At 38.1% G+C, this 12,865-nt stretch overlaps 1 protein-coding gene across 1 annotated transcript in view; it reads left to right on the forward strand.

Annotated features, from left to right (window-relative positions):
- Nucleotides 1-12,865, forward strand: part of nbas (NBAS subunit of NRZ tethering complex) — a 158,840-nt gene that overhangs the window by 118,099 nt on the left and 27,876 nt on the right. The gene's annotated exons all lie outside the window — the stretch shown is intronic.

Here is a 12,865-nt window from a genome sequence, read left to right on the forward strand (position 1 = left end):
AACAATACATACATGGATCTAGTCTTTTACTAGGGATTGCATCAAAGCGGAGCAGGAAGCTGATTTTCAGCTGATTTTCTATGTAAAAAAAAAAACAGCTATTTTTTTTAAACCACATTTCTTCATCTGCTCCTGATTTACAGCAGTTTAAAGAAAGAAGTACTCAGAAATGTAACCTTGTGCGTAATTTTTTATATATGTCTTCCATCATGTTAAAAAAAAACACCATTTTCATTGGAGTGGATCTTTAATGATGACACTTGTCTTCAAGGACAGCACAAGCCTTTGAGGTTGAGATTAAAAATGATGGTGTTAATGTCATCAAATGGTTTACATTACCTGAAGAAATAGTATAAGTGAGGCAATTGCAGTTGAGGATTTTCCAGTTGAATTTCACCAGAGACACACAATTAAACGTATCATTTAATTTATCTCAAAAAAGCGTTGCTTTCCCCAAGTGACCCCAATTCCATGTCATGTTAGTTGAAGTGGATTTATATAAATGTCCAGTAAGTGCAATGATTTTGACTTTCTGCCCACTTGGCTCATTCTCCTAGTTGTACACTTAACTGCTTCACATGCTGAGAGATCTTTTTTTCTTAATCCTTTTCATTTTTTGTGAATGTCTATGCAGAAAAAGCATTACCGTTATTTTTTATTTCTTTTAATCATTGTTTCCTAAGATTAGAATTAACAGGTTCTAGGGCCATTCACAAAATATGTTTTTTTTGCGGACTCTTTCAATGAATACTAAAGCACTGCGGTATTAGACCAGGGTAACGCAACTGAGCGTGGGTAGATCGTGGGCCATCAAAAATAAACAAAACAATAAAAATGTATTCCCAAAAATTTATAGTTAACCAATTATCATCCTCACTGTAAAGGATGTCACTTGAGTGGAATGTGAATCAAATATCCTCTGCATACGTCTCTGCACACGAGGGCATGGTCGCTAGCAAATATGGAGTTTTTCTTTCTCCTAAACTTCAGAAAGGTGTGAGCATTCAGCGCCAGACTCCTGACGGAGGATGGTAGCTGCTAATATGCCGTTTTTTTTTTCTTGACTTGCCCCTAGGTCAGCCACTCAAATAGAACCTCAAGCAGAACGCGCTTGGAAAGTTTCTGTTGTTGTCATTGACAACTACGTACACACCGGTCCAATTTAACGAGCCCTTGAAGGAGAAATAACACCTCTGTATGGAATGCTTAAATTGTTCTTAGAAAAAATTTGCAGCCAGTAGAAATGTGTTGCAGAAACCCACTGTGGTCCATCAGGCAGCACAACTTCATGATCAGGGTCCGACTTGCCCAAACATGCATAACTATAATTTTTCAGTTAAAAAATGAAAAAGGTTCATCTTTTCACTTCTTGTATTGAAGTATAATGATTCCAAAGAAATGGATATTAATTTCCTCATTTTTGTCCCTTAACATTAATAAATAACACTTATTTTAATCCCAGAATTTTTGCTTTTTAACTGTTGTCATTTGGATGGACACGACATCATCTGGCTTTTCTGAAGTCCCTCAATAAACGGTGTTTTATGCTTTTTAAATTGTAAATTTTGGAATCATATTTGACTGCTAATTCTGCAGAAAGGTTCTCAATATTCTGCTGTGTACTTAGCTTTGAAGCTGTTTACCAAGCCTATTGATTCTTTTTTTCATCTTGTAACATGTAAATAAAAACACAAGCAGCAATGATTATCTGTAATCTTTTTCAAATCCTAACCATATTTGTGCTGGAGTGTCTGTTTGCACTGCTGCTCTGCCCTCTGTTCTCCCCCTCTGGAGAAACAAACAATTGAGCGGCTAGTCATTAAGATATCTCATTGACTAATTCATGGCCCTAGCTGGTTAATTAATGTGTAAATGCATGCGCGCAGCCACGGGCGATTGTCAATGCAGGTAGACAGGTGTGTGGGCCCATACTCTTTAACTAATTGGCTGAACTCCTGACATTTGGCGGCCTCCGATGAAATACTCGCACAGATATGTGTGCCTGCTCTTAAAGCAAAGTACATCCAGGAGACGTTTTAATTCATCTTGAATAGGATATTGTGCTATAAGAATGGCATCAAATGAAGTTTTCATCTTCTCTTGCGCCGACTAAAACCTATGAATGCAACTCTCTTCTGTTTATTTATTTTTAGCTAACAGGGGTCGTAGGATGAAGAACTTTTTGCATCTCCCCCCTCACATATTTGCAACCCCCGTGAACGCTCGTAGCCATTGCACTCAGTGTTTTATTCATTACTTTGCGTCTTTTAATTGGAGCGACTCTTCATTGTGTCAACTGCTTGGCTGAAAGCAGTGGTTAATCATGCTGGCTGGTGCCACCCACCAATGGAGCGGACCCTGAGAGGGCTTACTTATCATGTTGGCTCACAGCTGGAAGATGAAGGTTCAAAAAGGGTTAACTGAAGGAGACATGAGAAGGAGGGAAGGACAGGACTTCCTCTTCGATCCATGTCAGCTCTTTTCTTTGTTCTCAAGACAACGTCCTCCTAAAAGTGTCCACTAGGAGGCGGAATGCAAATTGAGTGAATCTACATGCATTCAACAACCTCCCCACCTAATCCTGAATAATTCATTTTACTGTCCTAATCATTCCTGAACACATCCTCGTATTCACACACCTTGAGGGGGTTGGAAAAATTTTTAATTTTCTGACACCATCTGCAATTTGTTTGCATTGTTGCGCAGACATCCTCAACACTGCTCTCTGATTGTTCTTCAAATCCAAAGGTTTTGGAGTTCGGAGAGTATCAGGAATGTTCTGGGAACTTTTTGGAAAGCCATATGGAAGGTTGCAGACGCAGGCCTACATAAGATCGTTAAAAGAATTATAGCTGGTGGTGGGAACTCCATAACAGGCAGCAGACAAAATGAGAAGAACCCAAAAATAGAGCCAAAGTAGGGCCTTGCTTTATTTTCTTATATTTTCTGTACATTTAAATGCTAATGCTACCTTCACGCCAGGCATGTGACGCACATTCAAGAATGCGCTAAATAGAGGTTTCTTGAATGCCCTTTTAGCCCACGGTGTTCACATTAGACAAGCAGGAAAGGGCTTCTTTTTTTTTCTCTACTGTTTACTAGCGCATGTCCGCCACCTACAGTTGGAAGAGGCTAAAATGTTGAAGCGGTGCAAATCTCGTGTATCTCTAGTCTGACAAATGAAGGACTTGGTGTCATATAATTCTTTTCAACAGTTGTCACTTTTGTGAATTAAAAGGAACACAATCCAAACGTCACTACCAACTGAGTCCCTGATTGGTCAATGTTCAACCTGGTATTCTTTGAACCTGCATGCAGGAATGGCCGTGCATTTTGTACATAGAGCCTATAGAGTTGTGGAAACTTGCATAGCTACATGAGAATGCAGGGTTTTGAATGTAGACACCCGAAACATGAAGTTACATCGACCTTTATTTGAAAGTGGTTGGCATCCTGCTGGTTTTTCCAAAACCCTGTTCTACCTGCTGCTAACCATCTTGTTCAGTTGTGTTTGGCCAATTATAGCTACAGTGGCAGGTTAGCTAAATAACAAATAATGCACTGACCTATAGTTTGACACTTACCTGTGCTGTCTTGTAATGATCACAGTTTTCCTCTGCATTTCCTGCCTTATTACCAAAACACTCTTAAGTATGTCTGGACACATAACAAAAATTATTCCTAGTACTGTTTTAGAAATCAAAGACTTTTTCTTCTCCTCACACATGAAGAATCCCAAAATGACATACTTTCTTTCCAAAACCACTTCTAAACTTGTCTGTGCTCAAGTGTATGCCAGTTTTAAACATAGTCCTAATGTGTCCTTGGTCACAAAAACATCCACTAATTTGTTAATTTGTCCTTCACAAATAGCACACATAGAAGTCAATGCTTGGTTTGTCTTCCATAAGCAGCCAGATCCCATTTTTTAAACTGAACTGATAACATCAGTGGCTTAAAATTGGTGTTGAGCCCATATTTCCATGAACCTGCTGTTCTTATCAAGCCGTCTAATTAACACTGCATCTACTATCGCAAGCAGCTGTGAAACAGAGGCAGCTTTTCACAGACAGTGAGGCTCTCAAAGTCTTGGCCTCTAATGCTCCTTTGCAGATGCACATCCTGAAACATTCTTGACTTCTAAGGGTGAATGCAGATGGTAAAAACCATTTTATGCAGACCCGGTCCGCCTAATTTGTTCCACATCGTGTCTTGATCCTTGCGTTTGGTCTGTATTCAGACTGCTGTCAAGCGGCCTTTCCTGATTCAAACCAAAGCGTGTAAACAAAATTAAGTGCTTAAATATATCTTCACTCATTGGTCAGGAATTACGCGGGCAGGGCAAAGCAACTAAAGACTGTTCCTAGCACTGCGCTTTTCTGCACTGAGAGGTCTGAGGTCTTTCCAGGGATCTGCTGTAGCCACTCCTCCAGCTTGGGGGTTGCTGCCCCGAGTGCTCCAATTACCACAGGCACCACTGTCACCTTCACTTTCCATGCTTTCTCCAGTCTCTCATGTTACTTCTTCCTGATGTTTCCATCATTTGGCACTGCCACATACACCACAACGGCTTTCCTTTTTCTCTCTCTCTCTCTCTCTCTATATATATATATATATATATTTATAAACATAAATGTTAGATTGAAAATCAAACTGAAATATTATGATGTTTTGTTGCCTTAGTTAAATATAGTAATACCTCCCAAATCAAATGAATCACAGGGAAAAATGTATTTTAAGACATTCTTGAAGTTATGTAACCAGATTATTATATGGCTCATCCCTTAAAAGTTTTGCATGTTTTCAAATTAGTTTGAACAGCTTTAGAGCTGAAAGCTTTGATCTGTTTTGAGGCTGTTCTCATTAAAGAGGCGATATAACATTGACAGTTGCAGTCTTTTTCATCAGTCAAATAAATGTAAAAAGTGTAGCCACATGGGAAAATATAAGAATGCAATCTATGTCTTCTAAACATAACATTTTTAGTGGAAATGCCAACAAACTGAAAGAGTAGAACTTCTTTCTTTTACTTGAACCACACTGTTAATAAAATAAAAATTCAGTGATATTTACCTACCATAGAATTCTCCTAAAAACGGAAGTTGTTTTGGGCTTTTCAGTCACCATTTGTATTATTTGTCATCAGTTTTCTCTGCAGAACCATCCAGCTGCTTGAAGATGGTCATATATCCTTTAACTTCACTAAAATTTTCTGATCTCCTGATTCATTTCTCTCTAGTTGGGCACAATTCCCTTAGAAGACAGAAAGGTGTGAATCTAATTAGAAGCCGTGTTGCTTTTTGTCTGGTCGCAATATTTTTAGTTTTTCCAGTGAAACCAACATATTTAGTCTTTGTGTTTTTGTTTTTATCATTTGTGTTGCCCAACAATTCACAAGCAAATCTGACTTTCATTGGTTTATTTGTATTTATTATCCTGTCCTTAATTGGATTACTTATAGATAGAACAACATAAACAATAGGAAGAATGCATAAAATGTAAAGAATTATAACAATAAAGAAATTTTAGACCTTAAAAAACAGAAAATCTCACCCTTTGCCCTTAGGATAAGTCAATAACAGGAGTGTACCAACAACTGTCTATGTCTTTGTTTCATTTGATTCCTGAGACCTTCAAAATAAATATGTTAAAATGTACAGTTTTTGTCCATTCTTGACCTGAAGAATAGTTTTTTGCAAACATAAAAGCCTTAGTAGTTTGTAATTACCATCATATGCATTTGCACAAACCAAGCCTTTATTTACTTTGAGAACCTGGGCTGAATGTCGTTATAAGATTTTATTTTTTTAAGTTTCATAGTTTTAGTCGCATAAAAAGTTTTAACTAGCAAACAATATTTAGCACATAGGCCAAATAATGGCTTCACAGAAGAACTGAGAAATCATTGCTAGCGTTCCACATTGTGGGTATAATTGCTAGATCCAGCAAACTGCTTCAAAGCACGGGAGATGTGCTTAGGTGGGTGGTAATAATGTCAGCAATGTGATGCAAAGGACTCGCCGGCAATTTCTGAAAACACACAAGTCCTTCTCAGAAAAGAGACGACATTTTCAATTAAATAAAATTGCAGTGGCTTATATATTTGTTAAATACATGACAAGAAAAAAAAGTTCACCTTTTACAGCAGATTCCTAAAAAAAAACCTTAGAACTAGCTAAAATATATGACAATTTGAAACTTTTTCCATGCTTGTTTTCCATATCTTTATACCCTACATAGATGTATATACTTTTAAGATTTCCTCTCCTTCCTGTCTGATTATTAGACTGTCCATGCTCCTCATTTTGTTGTGCGCACATGCCTCTGATATTAAATCAGGCAATCTGCCAGCCTCCCTTTTTGGCAGGATATGAATCATCTTGTAGTCTTGTCACAATTGCTGTCCAGGCCTTCTCGCTTCACCCGCACTCTGCATTTTACCAACATATATGGTGTCCACTTGGTCTTTTTCCATCATAAATCCAGAAACACTCAATCCAGTGACTGCTTTTGGTCCTGTCAGTGGAATGGCAGCTGCATAAGTCACGGACGTTGCTTCTCTTAGTCCCAGCGATGGCAAATCAAAGAGGAATACAGAGGAGAAAGCTAGATATTGATGCCTAAGGTATAGAAATAGAAAAGGAAATGCAGAGCTGATATTAAATCAGTCTAGGAGAACCTCTTACCTCTTTGATCCATTGTGCTTTTTACCCCGTTTAGCATCCCAGCACACGAGTTAGCCGCAGAGACTCCTAAAGTGAGGTATTAATGAGCCAATTGAAATGCTGACATTTAGGTTGGGTGGAGGTGGGAGGGGCTGACAGGGGAGAAGATGAATTTGGGATGGGAGGGATGACACCAGGAATAGATTTTGTGACTCAATTTTGAATGATTAGTCATAACAACAGGGCATCCAAATGTCAGCACTGTCGAGACTGGATGGTCTGTTTTATTCGTGTGTCGTGTATTTTGTGCATCTTTGCGGCACCAACAGAAGTGTACTCGGGGTCATTTCTGACATTTCAAAGACAATACTGACATTAAAGTAAATGTGTGCTTGTTATGCATGGCTTTATGTTGTCTGGGCTTGTTAATTGAGTGATTTCTCTTCTTTTGACTTCTTGCAAAAGGATTTCTGTGCCAAGTCCTGCAGCGAGGCTCTCATTGTTGGCTACTTCAACGACCCTTTGCAGCACTAAAACCTTCTCCGCATTCTCTTGCTCTGCATGAAGGGTGGCTACAAAGATAATAACTTGTGGGTGGGTGTGTGTTTGTGCATGAAATGTCTTCATCTGAGCTCATCAGCTGCAATCATTGATTCATAGTACAAGGCCTTTTTGCCTTGTCCCTGTCAGGGATCATTGCCTGTGATACACCGATTTGGTGGTGTAGTGTTTGGTCTTGTGGTGCATCATGCATTCAATATTGATGAAGTGAGCTGTGCAGATCTGCGCTCCGCAGGTAAAAAAAATCTCGACATCACACAAATGGAAAACGATTTTACTCACAGTTTGACTCATTATTTATGTTTTTTCCATCTTTTTAGTAGTATTTCTCTTGAGCTTCTGTGCTAGATTTGGCACAATTGATCTAACAAATGTTCCCTTTTAGTTTTACTTGAACATATTTTTTCTGTTATTTTATGTACAAAAGCAAGCTATTTTTGACACAGTTATTTAAGTGTAATTTGTTTAAAAAAAAGAAAACGCATCTTTGTGTCATATTACTATTTTTCTCTCCAAAAACAAACTAAAAAGAACATCCTAACTAACCAAGTTAATGGTCCATGTATTCATGTGTACAGCACACAGCATATTTTTGCAAAAGGCCAATGATTCCAAAGCTGCACTTTTGAGCAAATTACAGGTAAAGTTGAAATGATTTTGTTGAACATAAAGAAGAAACTCCAAACACAAGCATCTGAGTTTTAACTTTTTTTTTCTTGATAAACACTTGGAGAAAAAAAATATGGATACAAATTTTGTCATCTGTAACGCAATAGTTTTAACAGGACATATTTTTTGGAAAATAATTTTTTAGTCAACATCTGTAAAGAAATATTCAGAATCTACGTTTACTTTACACATTTAAATATTTCTGTTTTCTTTTTAATGATACTTTCTAAAAGTTTGGATTATCAATGTTTAGCTGGATTGGTATCAACACGTCTGTGTCTGCAGCTTTAATGATGGAATCAAATTAGTTTATGATCATGTTTTTGGAGAGTGCTGGTCTGGTCCCATGCTGTTTCCAACTGGATGTTTTTTAACCACCATGTCATTTTTTTTGACAGTTCTTACAAACCCTCAAAAAAAATAAAAAAAATAAATGATAGCTGCTTTTCCTTAATTTGTGTGCAGGCGCCGCACAGGAAGAACCTGCACTGTTGCATTCCCCATAATGATGAGGATGAGGGCAACCTCTGAGTACAGGGTCAGCCAATTTTTTCCTGAAAGATGTTGCAACCGACTTGATTGCAGTGGCAGCATGAGACCTAGGAAAAGCATGGCGGCTGACAAAAGTGCTTGTGCAAAAGAAAGCATTGAAGCATTCTGTTGATGGTGGATTTGGAGATATCATGGGAATGAGAGTAAATGATCTGATCGTGCAGGGAAGTGGGTGGCCAAAATTTAGTTTTGCTTTGCTTTATCACAAATTTGATCCAGCCACATTGTAATTTGATGTGTCTATTTTATTTAATTTTACAGCAAATTATGCTGTTTTTAAAGATTTATATACCTAAATACCTTTACCCATTATTATTATCATTTATTTGTACTTTAAAACTGTTATTTTAAATGGAAACCCATCCTTTTAGACCTTTCACTTCTTGCCCTCGTTTCTTTTTTCACGTTGGATTGCACACAGGATTGCAGATGGAAGCAGGGAGATTTGCAAACATGCAGGAAAGTCTTACGACTTGCATGTTGAAGGTAGAGGTAGTATTGGATTTAAAAAAAAATGTTAATACATCATTTTGAGGCAAGAAATATGACTTGAAGTCCCATTCCAATAATTTTTTCATCTACGTCAAAGGCCTTCCCAATGTTTTTTTTTCTTCTTCAAATATGATTATGTCAGTTTGAGCCAAAAACAAAAAAACTTACTGTAGTTTCTGGAGAATGACAGTAGTTTGTTAGAAATTTGCCTTTGGGTTGTGGGCAGAACTGTTGGTGTGTGGAGTAAGCCTGCCCCCTTCCCATCATCCATCTGTTTGTGTGCTCTCCCATTAGCTTTCAGCCCCAACCTAACATTACCGGTGCAACAAAAATGGTGAGCATTACTGAAACTATCCAGCCGTTACAGTTTTGAGACGAGGAAAACGAACACTACAAATGGATGCATTGGATTGGAGAGAAGCAGGGAGCTTGTGGCTTGCCGTTGTAACTTGTATATCACACTGGCAAGCTTTTTCAAACTGCATCTTTGCATCTGCTCTTGATTCATAATGATTTGAATAAAAAAATACACAGAAATGCAATTTTGAGCCCAATTTTCTCTATATATCTCCTCCATCATGAAAAAAAGCCATAAAAACAGATTTTATCAGATTTGGTCTTAAAACACAAACATTTAAATTTGTCTTGTTTAAATTTAAAGTAAAATATAAAAAAAATTAAGTTTTCAATTTTAAAAATTACATAAATGCAAAAAAAAAAAGTTACTCCGATACCTTTCACAATGTTTTTGTGTGGTATGAAGTTTATTTGTTGTTACATTAAAATAGCTTTGGCTTGTGAAACAGAACGAGCCTAAACTATGAAAGGATTATAAAAGAGACGCAGTGGTTTTCTTTCTAAGTGGATAAATAATAAATGGCGCTGGGTTGAGAGAGCTTTTTTCCAGCTGAGGGTCTGAAGCAGAAGATCGGGGGTCATTGTTGTGATAGCTAGGTCTCAGCTGTAACTCCACAATGTTTTAGCAGCTTTTATGTATCCCATGGGTCCCTTTTTTTTTAACAGGAAGCCAGAGAAGCACAACACTTTGTTATATGGTTGGAGTCACTGAAGATTCAGTCAAATAAATAAAAAATAGAGTTTCAGTAAAGTAAGCACGAACAGGCAAAACATGGAGGAGGAAGGAGAACTGTGGAGAGACAAAATAAAGAATAGTTGAGTGGGAAGCAAAGAGTCAAATGGAAAGAAGGGAGCTATGATGAAACAAAGGAGAAGACACCCCAGTATCTTATTTTGGAAAATTCTTCTCCACTCAGTATCACCCTTTTACCTTAGTCACAATTACCCTTACGGTTGGATACAGGCTGTCTATTTATTAGAAATTAGGAAATTAGACAACCAGATTGTAGGTTGTCTGGGTGTCCCATTGGCTCTTGCGTATCACCTCCACACCTCATGGGTGCAGCATTTTCTCGGGTCAGCACCACCCATACGTCACAAATACACGCAAATAGTACTTGTGGCCGCACGAGTCTCAGCAGGTAACTGCAAGACACACCTGTGCTCCCCTTAAGATGCCGCCGGTCCTGTCTACAACCCTGCATGGGCCTGGACAAACCAAAAACTTGAAGCCCCCGTATGAATCAACCCCTATATGGGTGCATGAGACTAAGGATTGTCAGTTTATGGTTCATCCTGTGCTTATATTTAAACGTGTCTGTACATTTTGCCTACCTACACCTTTTTAGTAGAAAATTGTGCAGGTAGACAAAATAACTGCATTAACAATGTCTTTACTGTGTCCTTTTGAGTAACAGAGTTGTCATTTGTCCATTTCCATCAGTCCTTGTTCACAATGACAGATTCTTTTAAATGCATGGAGATCAAAAGGTGCTGGTATGTGTGAATTATTGTTATGTGAGCCAGTGGACCATCATCTCCTTCCGTGGTGTGTTAGAATGCGTTTACAAGCTTGTTCCCCTGTTCTTACACTGATCCACTCATACTTTCGAACCACTCCCATTCCATGTTCTGTCTCCCCAACTCCCTCAGTCTCTTATCTTTCTCTTTTTCTCCTCCTCTTGAGGCATGAGCCATTATGAATATGTGTGTGTCATGTTTTACAATGTAGATCCTCCAGAAGGATTCTGAATAGAGGAGGGGGCTGCTTTCTTTTTTATTGCACTTATCGCGTAACGTCTTAGCTTGCACATGCATTATGGGAGGCATGTGTTTGTTCTCCACAGGTTTGTGTTTTTATCCTTGCACTTATGTTTCCTCTGCATGTTTTATGTGTCTCACTTTCAAGTCATAATAAACTCCCCGTGCTCCTCCAGGCTCCCCAAGCTTTGCCCTTTCGGTGTTTACTCCTCTTTGCTATCATTTTGTCGGAAACCTGCAGTTTCTCATTCCTGCTATAGCGCGCTTCCTCCACATCGCTCATTTCCTCCCCCTCTCCGGCTCTTGTGAAGTGTGCGACCTCTGCAACTTTATTCTGCCAGCCGCCAGGGACATTAGCCAGGGCAGGTCAATGAATATTGATGAGCTCACTCAAAGCTCACTCAGTAAAGGCCAGACACAGAGAACCCTGCATCACCGGCTCCCCTGCCTCTCCCAGTCCGATACACTGACAGGCCCATGTTTCCGTGTTCTCCCCCTTCTCCCTTTCCTTTCTCTTGTCTGACACTCGGGTCAAGGACTGAGATAATTGCCAAGTCGCTGAGAAGATTATCAGGCAGTTTTGTTGATAGGGGCAAAGGCTAACGTCTTTTACCTGAGCTCATAAGAATCGTGGAGGACATTGTGCAACTTTGATTTGAATTCGATCTCCAAGCCTAGCAGTCTTCCTAAATGCATTACCTTGATTAGGTTGTGGTTTAAATCATTGGTTAGAATGGTCATAAATAATGTAACTTGTAAAGAAGAATTAACAAGATCTGTGGCTCATTTAAACCTTTGTTGTTTTAACAACATTTAAGATATCAAAGTTTCTGATTTAAAGTTAGCTACTTTGCATCAGTACCATAGATATGGAGACTGACTGGCCTATTAGGTGATGTTCCATAGGAAACTATGAAAAAGGATAGAATAGAATAAAATAGCAACACTTATTTTTACTGGAGTTTACTCCATCCATCTCAACAAAATTCTGAAAACAGGTAATTGGATGGTAAAGAAGTGCAAGTTATGTTTTCCTCCCACCTTATTTAAATAGGAACTCCATTAAAAACAAAACTACAGATTTAGGCAAAAATGTACCCTCTATCACAAAGCAATTAAAAATTCTGGCTTTACATACAAATCTAATTAGATTCAAGTTAGACATCTTACCATTGACGCCAGTTGGAAAATGGCTCATTTCTCAAACTCGCCTCCTGTGGTGAATTGAGGAAGTGCAATATTTGACACTATTGCTTCATATTGGCAAAGGAAATGTAAGGACTTGGTCAAAGCCAAGTTATTTGTAATAACTACCTGCACATTTTTCACATTTCTGCTCAAAAATACCACTATATTGACAAATGTTGCAGTTTTAGATAAAAAATTGTCCAAAAACTTAAACAATTTAAAAATTCTAAAGGAAATAAGAGGGAAATTACTTTATTGATAAAAAAATAAATACATTTTACTGCCTGATTTACTAAAATTTTGTTTTGAATTGTGCTTGATTGCTTTTCTGATTTTAATCATACAAAATTGGTTAATGTCTAGTAGTGTAACGGCCATAGAGGGTTTTACTTTGATATATTTACTTGTAAATCATCTGTTAGACTTTAATAAATGAATGCAATCTGAAAGAGTTTAGGAAGCTGAATGCCTGCTCCAATTGTTTACTCATGAAATGTAAAAATTCCCCTTCATGTGTGAGAATGATCTACCTTCTTCCAGTTCAATAAAGCTGTGTTTCGTTTAACTGTTTCCAAACACATGTGCACATCTGCCTAGTTGTGTGTGTGTGTGCTCCTTCG

The sequence above is a fragment of the Oryzias latipes genome, chromosome 24, assembly GCF_053564925.1.
Source record: "Oryzias latipes strain Hd-rR chromosome 24, Olatipes_Hd-rR_3.1".
NCBI lineage: Eukaryota > Metazoa > Chordata > Actinopteri > Beloniformes > Adrianichthyidae > Oryzias > Oryzias latipes.